The sequence below is a fragment of the Phoenix dactylifera genome, chromosome 3, assembly GCF_051530095.1.
Source record: "Phoenix dactylifera cultivar Ajwa chromosome 3, Ajwa_hap1_PhDact_Kaust_v1.1, whole genome shotgun sequence".
NCBI classification, from domain to species: domain Eukaryota; kingdom Viridiplantae; phylum Streptophyta; class Magnoliopsida; order Arecales; family Arecaceae; genus Phoenix; species Phoenix dactylifera.
Window position 1 is genome coordinate 28,057,697 of NC_143192.1, and position 18,647 is coordinate 28,076,343.

At 41.4% G+C, this 18,647-nt stretch overlaps 1 pseudogene; it reads right to left on the reverse strand.

Moving 5' to 3' along the window:
- Window positions 1-8,052: 8,052 nt before the first annotated feature.
- On the reverse strand, window positions 8,053-8,150 carry LOC149768018 (small nucleolar RNA R71; annotated as a pseudogene).
- Between the last annotated feature and the right edge of the window lie 10,497 nt (window positions 8,151-18,647).

Below are 18,647 nucleotides of genomic sequence, written 5' to 3' on the forward strand. Positions count from 1 at the left end.
GCTCGCGAAAAATCGTACGGACGATTTTCTTTTGGTGTTTTTGGTGGCGTTTCGACGGCTATGATCATCTGAAGGTCTTGAGACTATATATAGGACTCATGAGAGCCCTAGGGAAAAGGTGATTGGCCGTATATTTGAGAGAGACTCTTGTTTGTGAGGCTAGGGTTCTAGAGAAGAAGAGGATTGGGATCCTACTTCTTGTGCAAAGGGAATTCTGTGTGAATCTCTTGTAGATCGATCGCTTGTGATCGTTCGGGTGTGTGCTATCTCTGTAATCAGTTCATCCTTATTGAGATTTGGAGCGGTGGAGGACGTAGGCTATTTGTAGCCGAACCTCGTTACATTTTTGTGTTTGCTTTGCTATTTTCTTCCTTCTTCTTCCTTTGATCTTTGATAATCTGTTGCGGTGCTCAAGTGTTTTACCCTACTGATACCACGGGATAATCTTTTGCCCTTCGTAGGCGGAGCGAAGAGGTGATCCTTGAGTCCGGAGTCGAGGGAGCAAGAGAGTGCTTATCCGTTTGTATCTCTCTTGCTTGTCCGACGTCGATGGCGGCGCTGGTGTGAGTGGGTTCCGGTGCGGGGCGCTGACAACACCACTAACGAACTCGAGTCGAATAAATCTTGACATATGACAGACGAAGGGGTTTGACGAGTTATCTATGACCTTCGGTCTGTAGGGATCCACAATAGTAGGACTGTATCACACGATAACTGCACCTAGAGGTTCATCATTCTATTCTACTGGGTAGCCACTACATGCTGCTAGGTGTCACTGGTGGATGGTGGGACTCACAGGGATTATCTCGATGATCGATAAACCCTAATGAGTAGAGTCGGAATCGTTCCAATTCATTGAAAGGAGTTTTCAATGATATTGTGATAGAGATCATAATATATCTCACTACCAGTCAGAGTAGAACCTATGGGGTCACACACACTAGAAGTATTGACCGATCCGATGGTTGAATCGTGATTAGGAATCACAAGTAATCAATTCGATTGATATTCAGTTGAAGAAGGAACAATGGAATTAATTAATTGGACTTAAACACAAATCCTACTTCGAGTAGGATTCCTAGAGTCCTAATTGGATTAGGACTAGGAATCCTAGTTGGAGTAGGACTGGGATTCCTACTTGGAGTAGAATTCCTACAATCCTAATTAGATTAGGAGTTTTGAATTAAAATTGGATTCCTACTTGGAGTAGGATTCCTAAAGTCCTAATCGGATTAGGACTTCGGATTCAAATTAGAGTCCTAATTGGATTAGGACTAAAATTAAATAAGTCCTAATTTGATTAGGGTTTCTTAAGTCCTAATTAATTATTAATCTCATGACTCAACATGACTCCTAATTTGGTTAGGATTGAAGAGTTCAATTGAGTCATGGTTCATTCAAGTTCTAATTGGATTAGAACTAGCATAGATTGAACCTGATTGATTCATGATTTGGTTAAACCCTAATTAGATTAGGACTAAACCAAATAGGGGCCACCTAATCCTCCTTAGAGGAGGACTAGGGCAACATGAGAGGGAGGGGCTCACGCCCCTCCTCCTTTGAGTCTATGGTGCGGCAACAAGAGGGGCCGGCGCCCCTCTTGGAATTAATTCAAGGGAGCTCCTAAAAGTTAGGAGCTCCACTTGTTATTTAAAGGGGGCTTTTTGGGGGCTGACCTAATAGATGAGAATCTCCCCCCTTGTGGCTGTACGCCCCCCCCTTCTCCTCTCCTCTTGGATCAGCCACCAGCAAGAAGAGAGGAAGACCCTTGGCGGTCTCCTTCTTCCTCCTCCGTTTGGGATTCAACGCAAGGGAAGGAAAGGCTGCATCTAGCCTTTTGGATCTTCTTCCTTGTTCCCTTCTTCTTCTTCCTCCTCTCAAGCACAATCAAGGGTTGATTGAAAGAGAGGAGATCAGCCATCAAAACATATCTCTGCAAGGGAGCTAGCACCCCGGGGAGATTAGAGCGTTTGGATTGGTCCTCTGCTTCGTGTGGATACTCGTAGAGGCCGGGCACTTGAACGGCTTCAAGCGAACCTTCATCCTAAACCACGAACTTCAGTTTGCGGTGATCATCTACCCGCACAAGGTGAAGATCTGATCTTCTAATGTTTTAAAAAGTTTTTAATCCTTATCTATCTACGAACGGTTTTTGAACAACGTTCATGCGATGAACGATTGATCCCGCGCATGCCTCTTCCGCTGCATCTGAATAATTTTTAAATTTCAGCGGCATGATCGGGGTTTTCTAACAGAAATGATGAATAATGCCAAATAATACTTTATTAATTTGTCAATTCATTTACAAAATTCAATCATCAATATGCTGACGATTGACATTTAGGATACAAATCCCAACAGTTCCCTAGTTGTTCGATGATCTCCGAGGTGGCCCTAGACTGTATCCAAGTGAGTTGGGTCACACTTTCTTGGAGGGTGTCAAGTTTGGAGATCAAGGCATTTGCTAGCCTTTCTACACCCTAACTCTGGCTACCTAGCTCGTTTCTGATGCTATCTCGCATCTTCCTCGTGTCATCCTTTACGTTGCTAAGATTCCAGTATTGAGCTTGGACTAGGCTCCTTATGTTGTAGATTTCCTCCTTCAGGTCTGCTACCATCTTGGACATGGCTGCTAAGGAGGGAACGACATCAGAGGAGGGAGCACTCAGTGGACCTTGGAGCTCTCTCAATAAATCATCTCTCAGCTCCCTCACAATCTCCTGTCTCATCTCTCGGAGGTGGTGGAGCTGTAGATGGTCCAGCGGAAGTAGATGGGAATGAAGGACCAGAAGTGGAAGAAAAAGTGGGAGGAGCTATGTAGTGGTCCTGGTCATGATCAGGACTAGGTGAGTGATGAGTGGTAGGGTCGGATGGTGTGGATGAAGATGTTTTCCTAACCCAAATATTTTCGACTTTATGGAATCCCATTCGGTGGAGAGTCCCCTCACCCATATGATCAGTATTTCGAAGTGAACGAGAGGGTTCCCCCTAAGGGATAGGGACCTCTAACTCTCTAAAGAAGAGTGTGAATAGCATGCCATAAGGGAGACTCAACCTAGGTTTATCTAGGGGTTCATAGATATATTTGTAGATGAGTTTGGAAAAGTTGATGGGAGTATCTTGGAGAATGTGGAACATCAATGCTAGGTCTCTCTCGGAGATGAAGTCAAACCTACCAGTTTTGGAAAAGAGAGTCCTAGAAATGATACTTAGGAGGAGCCGCATTTCAGCTGAAAGCTGATTTGCAAACACCTCCTCTATAGGAGATTGAGGTGGGCTCCCTAAGATGGCCGTAAGGGCCTCAGTCCTATCATGGGGATGAGTGGAAAAAATTCCTTCTCGGGAGAGATGGAGGACTCGAGCAATGAAGTCCTCCGAGATGAAAATAGGGATATTCGCTACGGTCCCCTGGATACCAACGCTACCTCATGCGACAGTCCCATAAAATTTCCTAACTAACCCTGGGTAGGTAGGGAGGTCTAGTGAACAGAAAAACTCTAAGCCCTGGGCCCTAAGACGATGCCCTAAGGTGAATCCTTCCCGGGAGAGGAAGTCAAAATTGACTTTCCTCCCGGTAGAGACTGCCCTCCCGACGCATGGACGCGAGGGAACCGGCCTAGGCGGGGAAGGAACCAGAGGTGGTGGCCTCACGGGTTCGTTCCGTGCCTTGGACCGTCGCTCGGCGCCGCTCGTGGAGAGTGGTCTCTTCCGGCTCGGGACAACGGCTTTTCTAGGCATTTTGACCTAAAACCCGAGGAATGGACAAGAAAAATGGAAGAAAAACTCGAGGAAAAGGACCTAAAATGGGTCGGAGACGAGGTCGGAGACGACTCTAGGGTTTTGGAACAGTGGCGGCCGAAAATAGAAGTGAAGAATAAACGTTTCGATTAGGGTTAAAAATCGGATTCCCGATCTCGAGTCGACTCTGGTATGTCGCGAGTCGACTCCTAAATATGCACGAGTCGACTCGCCCACGAACCGACTCTAAAATCTATTCGAGTCGACTCGAACTCTGGCACATAACCAAAGAACTCAGTTAATTTCGTGCCAAAGGAGAGAGATATGAGAATCTTTATAACTTAAGGAATGATTTAATGACCATAGACGTGAAATCCTATATCCAATATAAGCTAATCATCAAAATCAATGAATTATAGGGGAGTATCACAAGAATGGATCAATCACTCCTAACCCTCTTCTAAGAATACAAAATCGATCTTCACTTAAGGGTTTTGTGAAGATATTAGCAAGTTGATCATCCGTGCAAACAAATTCAAGCATTACATCACCATTTAACACATGATCTCTTATGAAGTGATGTCTTATCTCAATATGTTTAGTTCTTGAGTGTTGAATTGGATTTTTAGTTAGATTTATGGCACTTGTATTATCACAATTTATAGAAATCTTATTTTGTTTAATGCCATAATCTTCAAGTTGTTGCTTGATTCATAAAATTTGAGCACAACAACTCCCGGCAGCAACATATTCGGCTTCCGCCGTAGACAGTACAACCGAGTTTTGTTTCTTGCTAAACCAAGAGATTAAGTTTACTCCTAAAAATTGACATGATCCGCTGGTGCTTTTTCTATCAAGTATACAACCAGCGAAGTCAGAATCAGTGTACCCTATTAAGTTTATGGTTGATTCTTTAGAGTACCATAAACCTATGGTTTTTGTTCCTATTAGATATTTAAAGATTCTCTTTACTGCAATTAGGTGTGATTTCTTAGGATTAGATTGATACCTAGCACACATGCATACACTAAACATGATGTCAGGTCTACTTGCTGTAAGATATAGTAATGAACCTATCATACCTCTATACAGGATTTGATCAACTGACTTACCTGATTCATCTTGGTCTAATTTGCATGATGAGCTCAAGCGTGTGCTGATTGACTTGTTTCCATCCATATCAAACTTCTTAAGCATCTTCTTGATGTATTTAGCTTGATTGATGAAGATTCCTTCCTTAGATTATTTGATTTGAAGTCCGAGGAAATAATTCAGCTCTCCCATCATGCTCATTTCAAATTCACTCTGCATTAACTCAGCAAACTCTTCGCAAAGGCGATTGTTAGTAGCACCGAAAATAATATCATCTACATAAATCTGCACTACCAACATATTTTTGTTTTTTTTTCAAAAATAGAGTTGTATCAACATTTCCTCTAGAAAATTCATGATCTAATAGAAATTTGTTAAGTCTTTCATACCATGCTCTAGGGGCTTGTTTTAGACCATAAAGTGCTTTATTTAGTTTATAAACATGATTGGGGTATTGATGATTCTCAAAACCAGGAGGTTGTTCTACATAAACCTCCTCATTAATATACCCATTCAAGAAGGCACTTTTTACATCTGATGAGAGCACAAAAGTGCGATCTATACATCACTTAAATTAGTATTATTGCTAATAAATAATGATAAAATTGCCGCATTAATATTATATTTTTGTGGGGTGCAGGTGATCGGAAATCAAAGCTAAAATGCACATTGGGTTCAAAAAGATGCATCACTATAGGTGACCAGCCAACCGCATGGGACGACCCCAATTGCACACTAAAAGGAGGCCAAGTTCAGCGGTCCACTTCGTCGCAGCTTCATTTTCCCTTCCCAGCATCTCGTGCGACCCAGCTTCTCCCAAGTTCCAGCCACATCAGCTCCTACATGTTCCAACCGATTCCACGCGTTCATCCAGTCCATTCCGCATCCGTTTGCGAATCTCCCAAGCCCAAGCATCCCGTGAAGCTTCCGAGTCCACACTCTTTCCTTCGGATCTCCAACGTTCTGGATTGATCCCAAGCGTCAATCCGCATCTCAGCACCCAGCAAAGATCTGACTTCATTCCAGCGATCCGTCCGTGCCTCCTTCCGATTCGTCCGCATCCCAGCTCTTCTCGGATTTCCTTCCTCCCAAGCTTCCACATTCACAGAGCATCCCAACTTTCGTCGGTGATCCAGCTTCCAGATCTTAGATCCACGCGTCTTCCAGATTCGTTCCTAGATCTCTCCCTGCATCCCGACTTCGGCCATCTGAGATCGCATCCAGAATCCCAGCATCCCGAGCTCGTGATCCAGCCGTCCGTGGCGATTCTCCCGCGTCTAATTCCCTGCAATCGTCCGTTTCCGCACCTCAAACTTCTTCCGCGACCCCAGCATCCCGCGAAGCTCCCAGCGTCCGCGTGCATCCCGCGAAGATCGCGATCCATCCACGTCCGAGCTTCTCGCGTCCGGGATACTCGGCATCTCCACGTATTCCGGGAGATCAGGGACTCATCGCATTCTATATGAGGAGGGCCCTCTCGGCTGTGAAAAAAAGGAGAGTTCATTCGGTGAAAACAGGGCCTCATCTCTCATTCTTTCCCATTGAAAAAAAAACAGAGCTGCCATCCGAAAAGAAAAAGGAAACAGGGGAGGCCCTGTTTCCGAAAAGAAAAGAAAAAAAAAGGGGAAAGAAAGAAAATGAAAGAGGGATTAAAGTTTTCAATGAGTGGCTAAAGTCCTAGGGAGGGAGATGGATGAACCTTTGATGTATTGCTCTTTGAAGTAAACTCTAAACTTTTGCCTTGAATGAATTATATTTACTGATATATTTTTGATCCATGCATAGTTATTTCGTAGATAGTTCTTAAATGGATTATGATTATTGATATATGGATTGCTTTAGTATTTGATTCGTCGTAGACGTAGAAAGCACGACGAATGCTTAGAAATTGAGTTCATATGTTCATGAAACATATACCGTGATTAGATCTATCCTACATTAAATCTTAAATCAAGAACCATAGAGTTTATTCCTTGGATGCAATATCATCAAGGGGGATTCCAGATCCCTACCATTTTTATTTCATTGAATTGTGTTTATTATTCTCTGCATTTTAATTTCTAAAAATCAAAACATAATTTTAATCCACAAATTTATTAAATTAATTAATCTAAAATTATATTAAATAATCTCATATACATTTCGTTCCCTGAGGATTCGACCTCGGACTCCCGAGAATATACTACTTGTGCGATTCTCCTGCCCTTGGGAGAACAATTTTATTTTTGCATCAAGTTTTTGGCGCCGTTGCCGGGGAACAGCTGATTTATTAGTATATTTTTAGAGTTAATTTTTAGTTGATTTGTTAGTATTTTTCTTTTGAAAAAAAAAATAATTTGAATCTTTATTGCTGTTTTTTTATTCCCTGCACAGTCTGCATCAAACTCTGATATCTGAGTAATCCACCGTCTGATTGCACTCAAATTTTGTCGGCTGCTGTAGGACACATGTTTCTTTCATCTGAACAGTCTGATTGACATTCTGATACTTTTACGACCATTATATTAATCTGAAACCTTTCTGCTGTCTGTTGTGAATTTTCTGTGTTTAAATTTTTTTTTAGAATCAGAATTTTATTATTATCATATCTCATTAACCCTTGTTGCTAGTTGAAAATTGATAAAAACTTTAAGAAAAGATCAAGGGTGATCATTAAAAGAATAAATAAATAAATAAACTCTGAAACTTTGTATGCTAGGGTGGAATAGGGACGACACCGGTCGATTAAGTCGTACAACTTTAGATCATCCCTTAGGACACATCCTTGAAATTCCTTCGCAGTATCTCATACCTTTTGAGATGGCAAATTTTCCTGATGATGTAGGAAGTCACCATGGTGATGAAGGTAGACCTCCAGTTATGACACTTCGACAATATTTACACCCTACTAGGACTAGTCAACCTTCATGCATGATTATTCCTGAAAATGTTGGACACTTTGAAATCAAACCAGGGGTAATTCAATTGCTGCCAAAGTATCATGGAATGGAATCCGAGAACCCTTATCTTCATCTTAAGGATTTTGAGAAAATTAGCATCACATTTAGAGTGCCAAATGTATCGGAAGATGTCCTTAAATTGACCTTGTTTCCTTTTTCCTTAAAGGATAAAGCTAAAACATGGCTGAACTCCTTGAGACCTAGATCGCTAGGAACATGGCAGGATATGCAAAGAGAATTCTTGAAAAAATTCTTTCCCACACAAAGGACTAACTTTTTGAAAAGGCACATTGGTAACTTCCAACAAAAAGACCATGAAACATTTTATGAATGCTGGGAGAGATTTAAAGATTTGCTTCTCTCTTGTCCTCATCATGGGTTTGAAACATGGAGAACCATTAGTTTCTTTTACGAAGGGTTGTCTCCACAGTTAAAACAATTTATAGAGACTATGTGCAATGGTCTATTTTTAGAAAAGCAACCCGATGAGGCATGGGACTATTTAGACTCTTTCGCAGAGACTGCACAATTATGGGATACAGGGGATAGAGTGAATAAACCTTTGGCTAAGCCTACTAGCATTGGACACGGGGGCCTTTACAACCTTAGTACTCAGGATGATATTCAGGCTAAAATGGCAGCCCTTACTAGGAAGGTAGAGGAAATTGAACTTAGAAGGATTGAACCCGTCAAGACCTTAGAACATAACAGCGAGTGTTGTAGGATTTGTGAGATGCCTGGTCATCTCACCACTGATTGCCCCACAATACCCGCATTCAAGGAAGTCTTGCATGATCAGGCCAATGTTATGAATACATATCAAAAATCTTTTAATAATCCTTTTTCGGGTACTTACAACCCTGGATGGAAGAACCATCCAAATTTCAGGTGGAGGAATGACCAACCTCAACAAGTATATAACCCAACTCCTCCACCTCCGCACCCTCATTATGCACATGCACCCCCTCAAAAATCCAGTCTCGAAGAAATTTTGCAATCTTTCATGCAAGGTCAAGCTAAAATCAATGATGAATTAAGAAATCAACTGACAAAGCTGACTACTGCTTTAAGTGCTCAAGAGAAAGGCAAGCTACCAGCTCAACCACAACCTAATCCTCAAGTCTATGGCGGTAGCAATGCATCATCTTCAACTTTGCATAAAGAACAAGCAAAGAGTATAATAACTTTGCGAAGTGGAAAGATTATTGACCGACCAGTCCCAGAACAAACACAAGTCATACCTGATTCTGACCCTCCCAAGACAAAAGAAAAGGATAACGAAGAAACTGAAGCACCAACATCTATTGAAAAAATCAAATGTCCTTTTCCTGCACCATTTCCACAAAGATTAAAGCCCTTGCAAAAGCTTGAACCAAACTCTGAAATTCTTGAGCTTTTTAAGCAAGTAAAAATCAATGTACCTCTTCTTGATGCAATCAAACAAGTGCCTTCCTATGCAAAATTTTTAAAAGATTTGTGCACTGTCAAGCGTCGTTTAAATGTCAAGAAGAAGGCATTTCTGACTGAAAATGTGAGTGCAATTTTACAGCATAACATTCTCCCTAAATATAAAGATCCAGGTTGCCCAACTATCTCGTGCATCATTGGCAATTTTAGGATTGAGCGAGCATTGCTAGATTTAGGAGCGAGTGTTAACTTGTTGCCATATACGGTATATGAGCAACTCGGTTTGGGTGAGTTGAAGCCAACAACTGTCACCTTACAATTAGCTGACAGGTCAGTGAAGGTCCCTAGAGGAATTATCGAAGATGTGTTGGTCCAAGTAGACAAGTTCTATTTTCCTGTTGACTTTATCGTACTGGACATACATCCGGCTTCCAATTCACCATCTCAGATTTCGGTCATCTTAGGACGTCCATTCCTTGCAACTTCTAATGCATTGATCAATTGTAGGAATGGTGTCATGAAGCTTTCTTTTGGCAATATGACCTTGGAACTGAACGTCTTTAGTATAGGTAAACAACCCAGTGATCATGAAGAAAGTAAAGAAGTTGAATGGGTTGAAACCATTGCGGAAGAATATTTGTTAAAAGAAACATTTACTAAATCGGCCGACAATGGTTTGATAGATTGGTGTTATGAAGGTACTGCTGATGATACCAGTTTTAGATAACTCGGATGTCATGATGGTCAATGGGTGGAGACCGAGAATAGAGGAATTTGAACATTTGCCATCTCGAGGAGCAAAGATAGTACCATCCCATGAACAAGCACCTAAGCTCGAGTTGAAACCTTTACCGAAGGAACTCAAGTATGCCTTTCTTGGATCCGATGACACTTTTCCTATAATCATCTCATCTGATCTTGATCATGCCCAAGAAAGAAAATTACTTGATGTTCTAAAGAATCATAAAGGAGCTTTAGGGTGGTCTATTGCCGACTTGAAGGAGATTAGCCCTTTAATTTGCACGCACCGGATATATTTGGAGAACAATGCCAAAACCACAAGGCAAATGCAACGCAGGTTGAATCCTACGATGAGAGATGTGGTTAAAGCAGAAGTCCTCAAGTTGCTTGACGTGGGTATTATTTACCCAATTTCCGATAGCAAGTGGGTAAGTCCTACTCAAGTCGTGCCCAAAAAAGCAGGTCTGACGGTAGTCAAAAATGAGCAGGGTGAGTTAGTCCCGACTCGTGTCCCCACGAGTTGGCGCATGTGTGTTGACTATCAAAAATTGAATTTGGTCACTAGGAAAGATCACTTTCCCTTACCCTTCCTAGACCAAGTTTTGGAAAGAGTTGCAGGACATAATTTTTATTGTTTTCTCGATGGCTATTCCGGATACTACCAAATCGAGATTTCACCAGAAGATCAAGAGAGGACTACTTTCACTTGTCCTTTTGGTACATTCGCTTTCCGTCGGATGCCGTTCGGGTTATGTAATGCACCTGCAACATTTCAAAGATGCATGCTCAGTATTTTTGAAGACATGAACGAGAAGTTTTTGAAAGTGTTCATGGATGATTTTTCTGTTTTTGGCGATTCATTTGATGATTGCCTGTCACATTTACAAGCAGTCTTAGCTCGATGCATGGAAAAGAATATGATACTGAATTGGGGGAAATGCCACTTCATGGTGCCAAAGGGAATTGTCCTAGGACATATTGTTTCATCGAAGGGCATGGAAGTTGATAAAGCTAAGATTGACTTAATCGCCAAGCTACCTGCACCCAAGACGGTTAGAGATGTTAGATCATTTTTGGGTCATGCTGGATTTTATAGGAGGTGTTAGATGTATGCCCTAGAAGCCAATCTGGCTGACACATTGTTAATTCTAGGGACATAATTTTGTACTTGACTATTTATTATTGAATAAATAAAAGGCATCTTATCATTCATATTATTTATGTGTCTATGAATCGTCCAAGAAATTAATAAGATGATGATGCATATTCTCAAGAGTTGAGAATTTGAGCCATGTATCATTAGTGATTAATTTCTAAATGTTTCTGATCAATGGATCATCACGAGGACGGTGATCGATCCGATCAGTGCACAGATCACTTTCCTTCTAGATGGACGAGACTTGAGTCCATAGTGTAGGGACACTGAAGTGATAGTGCAGGTGCTTGTTACAGAACAAGGGTACTGAGCGTGACCAAGACAAGAAGTCACCTGGATGTCTATCCACTCGTCAGTGACTTGCTTGATGTTGCAGTAGTATGACTGGTCCTTTGACCTGCGGTGCTTCGGCTACTCACAGTGAGGTTATTGTAGTTTGACTACACGTATACATGGTCTCTAGTCATATGGGTCCTTGTAGTGTAGATTGGCTGCATTAAGTTCACTGTAGGAGTAGGGTATGCACTTACATGGAATCTATCGACCTTGATAGAAGAGGAGTGATCCTATGTGATTTGTTAGACTAAGTTCTAAGACCTTGGCCAGGGCACTAATATAAAGTGGAGAAAGAGTTTTCCACTAACGAACTCGAGTCGAATAAATCTTGACATATGACAGACGAAGGGGTTTGGCGAGTTATCCATGACCTCCGTCCTGTAGGGATCCACGATAGTAGGACTGTATCATATGATAACTGCACCTAGAGGTTCATCATTCTATTCTACTGGGTAGCCACTAGATGCTGCTAGGTGTCACTGGTGGATGGTGGGACTCACAGGGATTATCTCGATGATCGATAAACCCTAATGAGTAGAGTTGGAATCTTTCCAATCCATTGAAAGGAGTTTTCAATGATATTGTGATAGAGATCATAATATATCTCACTACCAGTCAGAGTAGAACCTATGGGGTCACACACACTAGAAGTATTGACCGATCCGATGGTTGAATCGTGATTAGGAATCACAAGTAATCAATTCGATTGATATTCAGTTGAAGAAGGAACAAAGGGAATTAATTAATTGGACTTAAACACAAATCCTACTTCGAGTAGGATTCCTAGAGTCCTAATTGGATTAGGACTGGAAATCCTAGTTGGAGTAGGACTGGGATTCCTACTTGGAATAGGATTCCTACAATCCTAATTAGATTAGGAGTTTTGAATTAAAATTGGATTCCTACTTGGAGTAGGATTCCTAGAGTCCTAATCGGATTAGGACTTCGGATTCAAATTAGAGTCCCAATTGGATTAGGACTAAAATTAAATAAGTCCTAATTGGATTAGGGTTTCTTAAGTCCTAATTAGTTATTAATCTAATGAATCAACATGACTCCTAATTGGGTTAGGATTGAAGAGTTCAATTGAGTCATGGTTCACTCAAGTTCTAATTGGATTAGGACTAGTATAGATTGAACCCAATTGATTCATGATTTTGTTAAACCCTAATTGGATTAGGGCTAAACCAAATTAGGGCCACCCAATCCTCATTAGATGAGGATTAGGGCAACACAAAAGGGAGGGGCTCACGCCCCTCCCTTTCTCCTCCTTGGTGCGGCAACACAAGAGGGGCCGGCGCCCCTCTTGGAAAGCAATCAAGGGCTCCTAACTTGTAGGAGCCCTTCATGCTTTAAAAAGGGGTGAGGGCGGCAGCTAGGGAATCCCAAGGAAAAACTCTCCTCTTTGCAGCCGTGGCCACCCTCTCCCTCCCTTGGTTCAGCTGCCAGCAAGAAGAAGGGAAAAAGAAGCCATGGCGCCCTCCTCTTCCGCCTTTCCTCCTTCCAACGCAGGGAAAAGAAAGTAGGCTGCAAGGGCTTTGCTTCTTCCTCTTCTTCTTCCTTCTTCTTCCTCCTCTCAAGTACATTCATGAGTTGAAAGAAAGAGAGGAGATCAGCCATCAAAAGTTATCTCTGCAAGGGAGCTAGCACCCCGGTGAGATAGAGAGCTTGGATCGGTTCCTGCTTCGTGTGGATACCCGTAGAGGCCGGGCACTTGAACGGCTTCAAGCGAACCTTCATCCTAAACCACGAACTTCGGTTTGCGGTGATCATCTACCCGCACAAGGTGAACATCTGATCTTCTAATGTTTTAAAAAGTTTTTAATCCTTATCTATCTACGAACGGTTATTGAAACAACGTTCATGCGATGAACGTCGATCCCGCACATGCCGATTCCGCTGCCATCCGAATTTTTTTTGAATTTTCTGCGGCATGGGCGGGTTCCCAACAGTGGTATCAGAGCTTAGGCTTCGTAGATTAAGGTAAGGATTAATTATTAATAGGCTTATTAGACCTGAAAATTGAAAGATTATGCATGCTGAAAATTTTCTGCATGCAGATTTTTTCTAGGATGCTGATTTTTGCATGCTGATTTTTATATGATAAGATGATGATTCTAATTGCATTGTTAATGAGATTACAAAGTTTAGAATCATGATTAGCATGATCAGCAACCTATGTCATGAGATAATCAGTTAGTTTTCAGATCTGAAAATTATAATTGCTGCATGTGGTGATGATCATAGGATTCAAACCCTTTTGGTATCAAATGTAATGACCTGCGATGTGATCTGTGATGTCATGTAATTTTTCAGATGCTTGCATGCATCTTATTTGATGTTTTGAGAGGCCTGCGTGCCTCCTAAAAGGAGATGTAATTTATTTTTTTTTTATTTTACATCTGGTTGTATTTCTGTAATGTGATGTACGTCAACGATCAAGTTAAAGACAAGGCATGAGATGAACAGGTGATCTAAGCAGTTGATGGCGATTGGATCAAGAGTTGATCAAGGATCGAATCAAGGAGGCTTGGAACCAATTCAAGAGTTGAAGACTAGTTGATCGATTGACGTGCATGTGCTTGTAATACGACCTAATTAGAATCCATGATCATCACCTATTTAAAGTTTAGCTTTATTTTGATGCTGCGATTATAACTGCCTGTGATGTGCCGTTTGCATGTGTTGTGAATGAAAGAGGGGTAGATAGGTTTACATGTGATGTAACAAACCCAATTGAGACCTAAATTAAAACCTCCTCAATCAAGTCGAGAGTGAACCAACATGAGCAAGTCATATTAGATTAATTGATCTAATTGGTGTCTAGGAAAGCATGAAAGGTAGTTACTTAATTAGGACCTTACTCTCTGAGTAAGGGGAGCCTCCCACCTGCTTACCTGGCCAATTGTTCGATTACCTCTTATGAAGAGCTCAAGTTGCAAACACTAAGACCTGATTAACCAATATTAAGTCAATAGGTCTTCCACTGTAGTAGAGCTGCTAAGGCCTTTCTGATGTTGATTTGTCTCGGCTGGATACAGTGGTCAAGTTGCATCGGGGGGCTGGACCTCTCTATGGATATGAGATGTTGTAGGATAAAGGTGGGGTTGGGCACCAATAACTGTTAGGTGAGGACCCAATGACGACTTTATTCCTACGGTTATACGGTGGGTCTGACTTAACTAAGAAATGGGACCAATAACTGTTAGGTGAGGTTTTCATGGCTTAGAGACCAAGTTACACTGCAACATGCTTGAGAAGCATTGTACAAGAGTTATACATTCATCAATCTATGTGTCACCAATAACTGTTAGGTGAGGTGGCATGTAAATCGGTGGGACCGCAGTACCCACTAGAAACCCTAGTCTTGTGGATTTTCGTTTTCCTACCAGAGGAGTGTGAGGAATTCGAGAAAATAGTGGGAGTTACATTTGTTCTAAAAGACTTTAGAACAGATTAGGATCAAGTACAAAAGTCTAACTAGAATCTTTACTCTCTGAGGATTATAAAGTCAGCTTCTAGACTCTTAACTCATATCCTATAGAACAACCGTTTGACCAAACCCAATTATAAAGATTGGCTCAGCAAATTTCAAAAATAGTTTTGAATTGTGAGAAATTCGGGTATATGCTAGACCATGGAATCCCCATGTTACCAATCCGTCCGATCACTGATCAGCGTAAGACGCTTGATAAGTGGACGAATAATGACAATAAAGTTAGGTGCTGCACAATGGCATCCATGTCCAATGCATTACAATGCCAGCATGAGAACATGAAGACTGCCAGAGACATATTAAAACACCTGTAAGAGTTGTATGGTGATCAGAGTCACGCAGCTCGGTTTGAAGTGTCCAAGAGGCTCTTCAAAGCCAAGATGCACAATGGGCAGTCTGTCCATGATCATGGTTTGACCATGATAAAGGACCTAGAGAAGCTTGAGAAGCTTGGCATGACCATGCAAAAGGAATTGCAAACGGATTTGATCCCGCAATCCCTTCCAGCTTCATATGAATAGTTTATAGTAAACTACCATATGAACAAGGTTGTATGCACTAAAATAGAATTGTTAAATAAATTGGTAACTACCTTAGGGACCTTGAAGAAGTTCAAGGGGCATCATTTTCGCTGTCAAGTTGGTTTCTACTTTCAAGAGAGAGTCTATTTGGAAGAAGAAGCAGCCTGCGAAGAAGCAGAAGACTAAGAAAACACCAAGTAAGGAAGTTCCAAGAAAAAGGCCAATTGCAAGGAAAAGTATTTCCATTGCATCAAAGACGGCCATTGGAAGAGAAACTGTCCTACATACATGGGAAGCATAAAGAACATGAAGGGTGACAGACTTTCAGAAGGTTTGTCAGATATGCTCAGGATACTTAGGGACTGTTACCTATTGCTAGCAGAAATTTGATTTCTGTATTTTATTTAGCACAGAAAGATTTTTATTTATTTGAAAATTAAAATGATTCAACATGGTTTTAAGATTGACAGTCTCTATTACATACATATGGATGTATCTGTGAATATATCTGAGCAAACAGTGAATACCATAGGATCTAATGAGATAAATCTAAAGTATTTATGGCACCTCAGGCTTGGCCATATAGGAGAAGACAGAATAAACAAATTGGAGAAATATAAGCTTTTGGGCTCATTGACTTCCGAGTCATATTTGATTTGTGAATTCTGCCTTCAAGGAAAGATGGCCAAATTATCCTTTGTAGGACACAGGGAGGTCCACTAAAATACTTACCCTAGTACACACCGATGTGTGTGGCCCATTCGATGTGCAGGCTAGGGGTTGTAATTTTTACTTCATTTTACCGATGATTACTCACGGTATGGATATGTGTATGAGACACAAATATAAAACTTTTGAAAGGTTCAAAAAGCTTAGATATGAAGTAAAAAAAAAAAAAATAAGCACAAAAACTCATTAAGGTTCTTCGATCAGATCGAGGAAGGGAATACCTTAATGGAGAGTTCCGTGATTATCTCAAGGAGAATGGTATAGTTTTATAATGGACTTCTCCTGGTACACCTCAGCTCAATGGAGTGTCAGAGAGGAGGAATTGGACTCTATTGATATGGTCCAGTCCATGATGAGCTTCACTGATTTACCCTTGTTTCTTTAGATAGATGCCCTATTTTCAGCTATTTATTTGTTGAATAGAATTCCCTCTAAAGTCCATTCCTACCGCACCATATGAGATATGACATGGTAAGAAACCAAGTCTTGGTCATCTCAAGATTTGGGGATGTCCGGCCCACGTCAAGAGACTACAGGCAGACAAGCTAGAGGCTAGGACCATAAGTGCTCGTTTTATATGATATCCTAAAGAGTCATTAGGATACAATTTTTACGTCTCAGAGGATCACAATGTGTTTGTGAGCCGTCACGCCATCTTCTTGGAAAACCAGTTTATCCTTGATAGAGGCAGTGGGAGGAAAATTGAGCTTGAAGAGAAAGTCTCTGAAAAGCAACGAGTCATGGATCCTATCGAATCCATTCATACAGAGCCAGTACACGATGTCCCTCAACCACCTCGCAGATCTAGTAGGATCTCCCATCCTCCCGATAGATACTTAGGTATACTAGAAGAGGATACCGAGAAAATGTTCCTAGTGGGAGATAGGGATCACACGCAGGATCTCAAAACCTACGACGAGGCAATATCTGATATCGATTCCGAAAAATGGTTGGAAGCTATTAAATCAGAGTTAGACTCCATGCATTCCAACCAAGTCTGGACCTTAGTAGATCCACCAGAAGGTATTGTACCTATTGGATGCAAATGGATCTACAAAAGGAAGATAGGTTCGGATGGAGAGGTAGAGACCTATAAGGCAAGACTTGTGGCGAAAGGGTATAGTCAACGCGAAAGCATTGACTATCAGGAGACCTTTTCTCCTGTAGCCATGCTGAAATCCATCCGAACAATGCTTGCCATTGCAGCATTTCGTGATTATGAAATCTGGCAGATGGATGTGAAAACTGCTTTCCTGAATGGATATCTTGATGAAGATATCTATATGGAACAGCCTTTGGGTTTCACTTCCAGTGATGGAGATCACAAGGTCTGCAAGCTGCAAAGGTCCATCTATGGACTAAAGCAAGCATCTCGGAGTTGGAACACTCGTTTCGATGACGCAATCAAAACGTTTGATTTCATCAAAAACGAAGAGGAACCGTGTGTTTACAAAAGGGTTAGTGGGAGTGCTGTCGTATTTCTCGTACTGTACGACATCCTCCTGATAGGGAATGATATTCCCATGCTAACCTCGGTCAAGGTCTAGTTGTCAAAAAGGTTCTCCATGAAAGACCTTGGGGAAGCATCCTATATTTTAGGAATAAAGGTCTATAGATATAGATCTAAAAGGATGCTTGGCCTATCACAGAAGATGTACATAGAGGAAGTGCTGAAAAGGTTCAGCATGAAAAACTCTAAAAGGGGTCTCTTACCCCTAAGGCATGAAATTAATCTCTCCAAGAAGGTGTGCCCCAACACATCTGAAGAGATTCAACGCATGAGCAAGATCCCCTATGCATCAGCGATAAGGAGCCTCATGTTTGCCATGCTGTGTACATGACTTGATATAGTACATGCTGTGAATGTCACGAGCATATGTCAATCAAATCCAGGCAAAAAATACTGGATAGCTGTGAAGAACAGTCTTAAGTACTTGAGAAGAACTAAGGACATGTTCTTGGTCCTTGGGAGAATATCAGAGTTGAAGGTAGAAGGATGCACACATATTGATGATAGAAAGTCTACATCAGAATATGTGCAATGGTGGTTCAGTAAATTGGAAGAGTTCCAAACAACCGATCATTATAGATTCTACCTTAGAAGCTGAATGTTAAGCCGTCTCTAAGGGTGCAGTAGAAATCTTTTGGTTTAAAAGGTTCATTGCATAGTTAGGTGTAACGTCATCAGATGTCATAACACTCTACTGCGATAACAAAGGCACCATAGCACTAGCTAAGGAGCCAAGGTCTCACCAGAAATAGAAGCACATAGAGCGGCAGTTTAACCTAATAAGCGACTACCTCGAAAGAAAATAAGTAGAGGATCAGAGAGTAGACTCCACAGAAAATGTGGCGGACCCATTCACTAAGCAGCTAAGTCGGCAGAAAACTAAAACGCATCTTGAGAAGATGGGGCTTAGGTTTATGGCTGATTGGCTTTAGTGCAAGTGGGAGATTTTAGATGTATGCCCTAGAAGCCAATCTGGCTGACA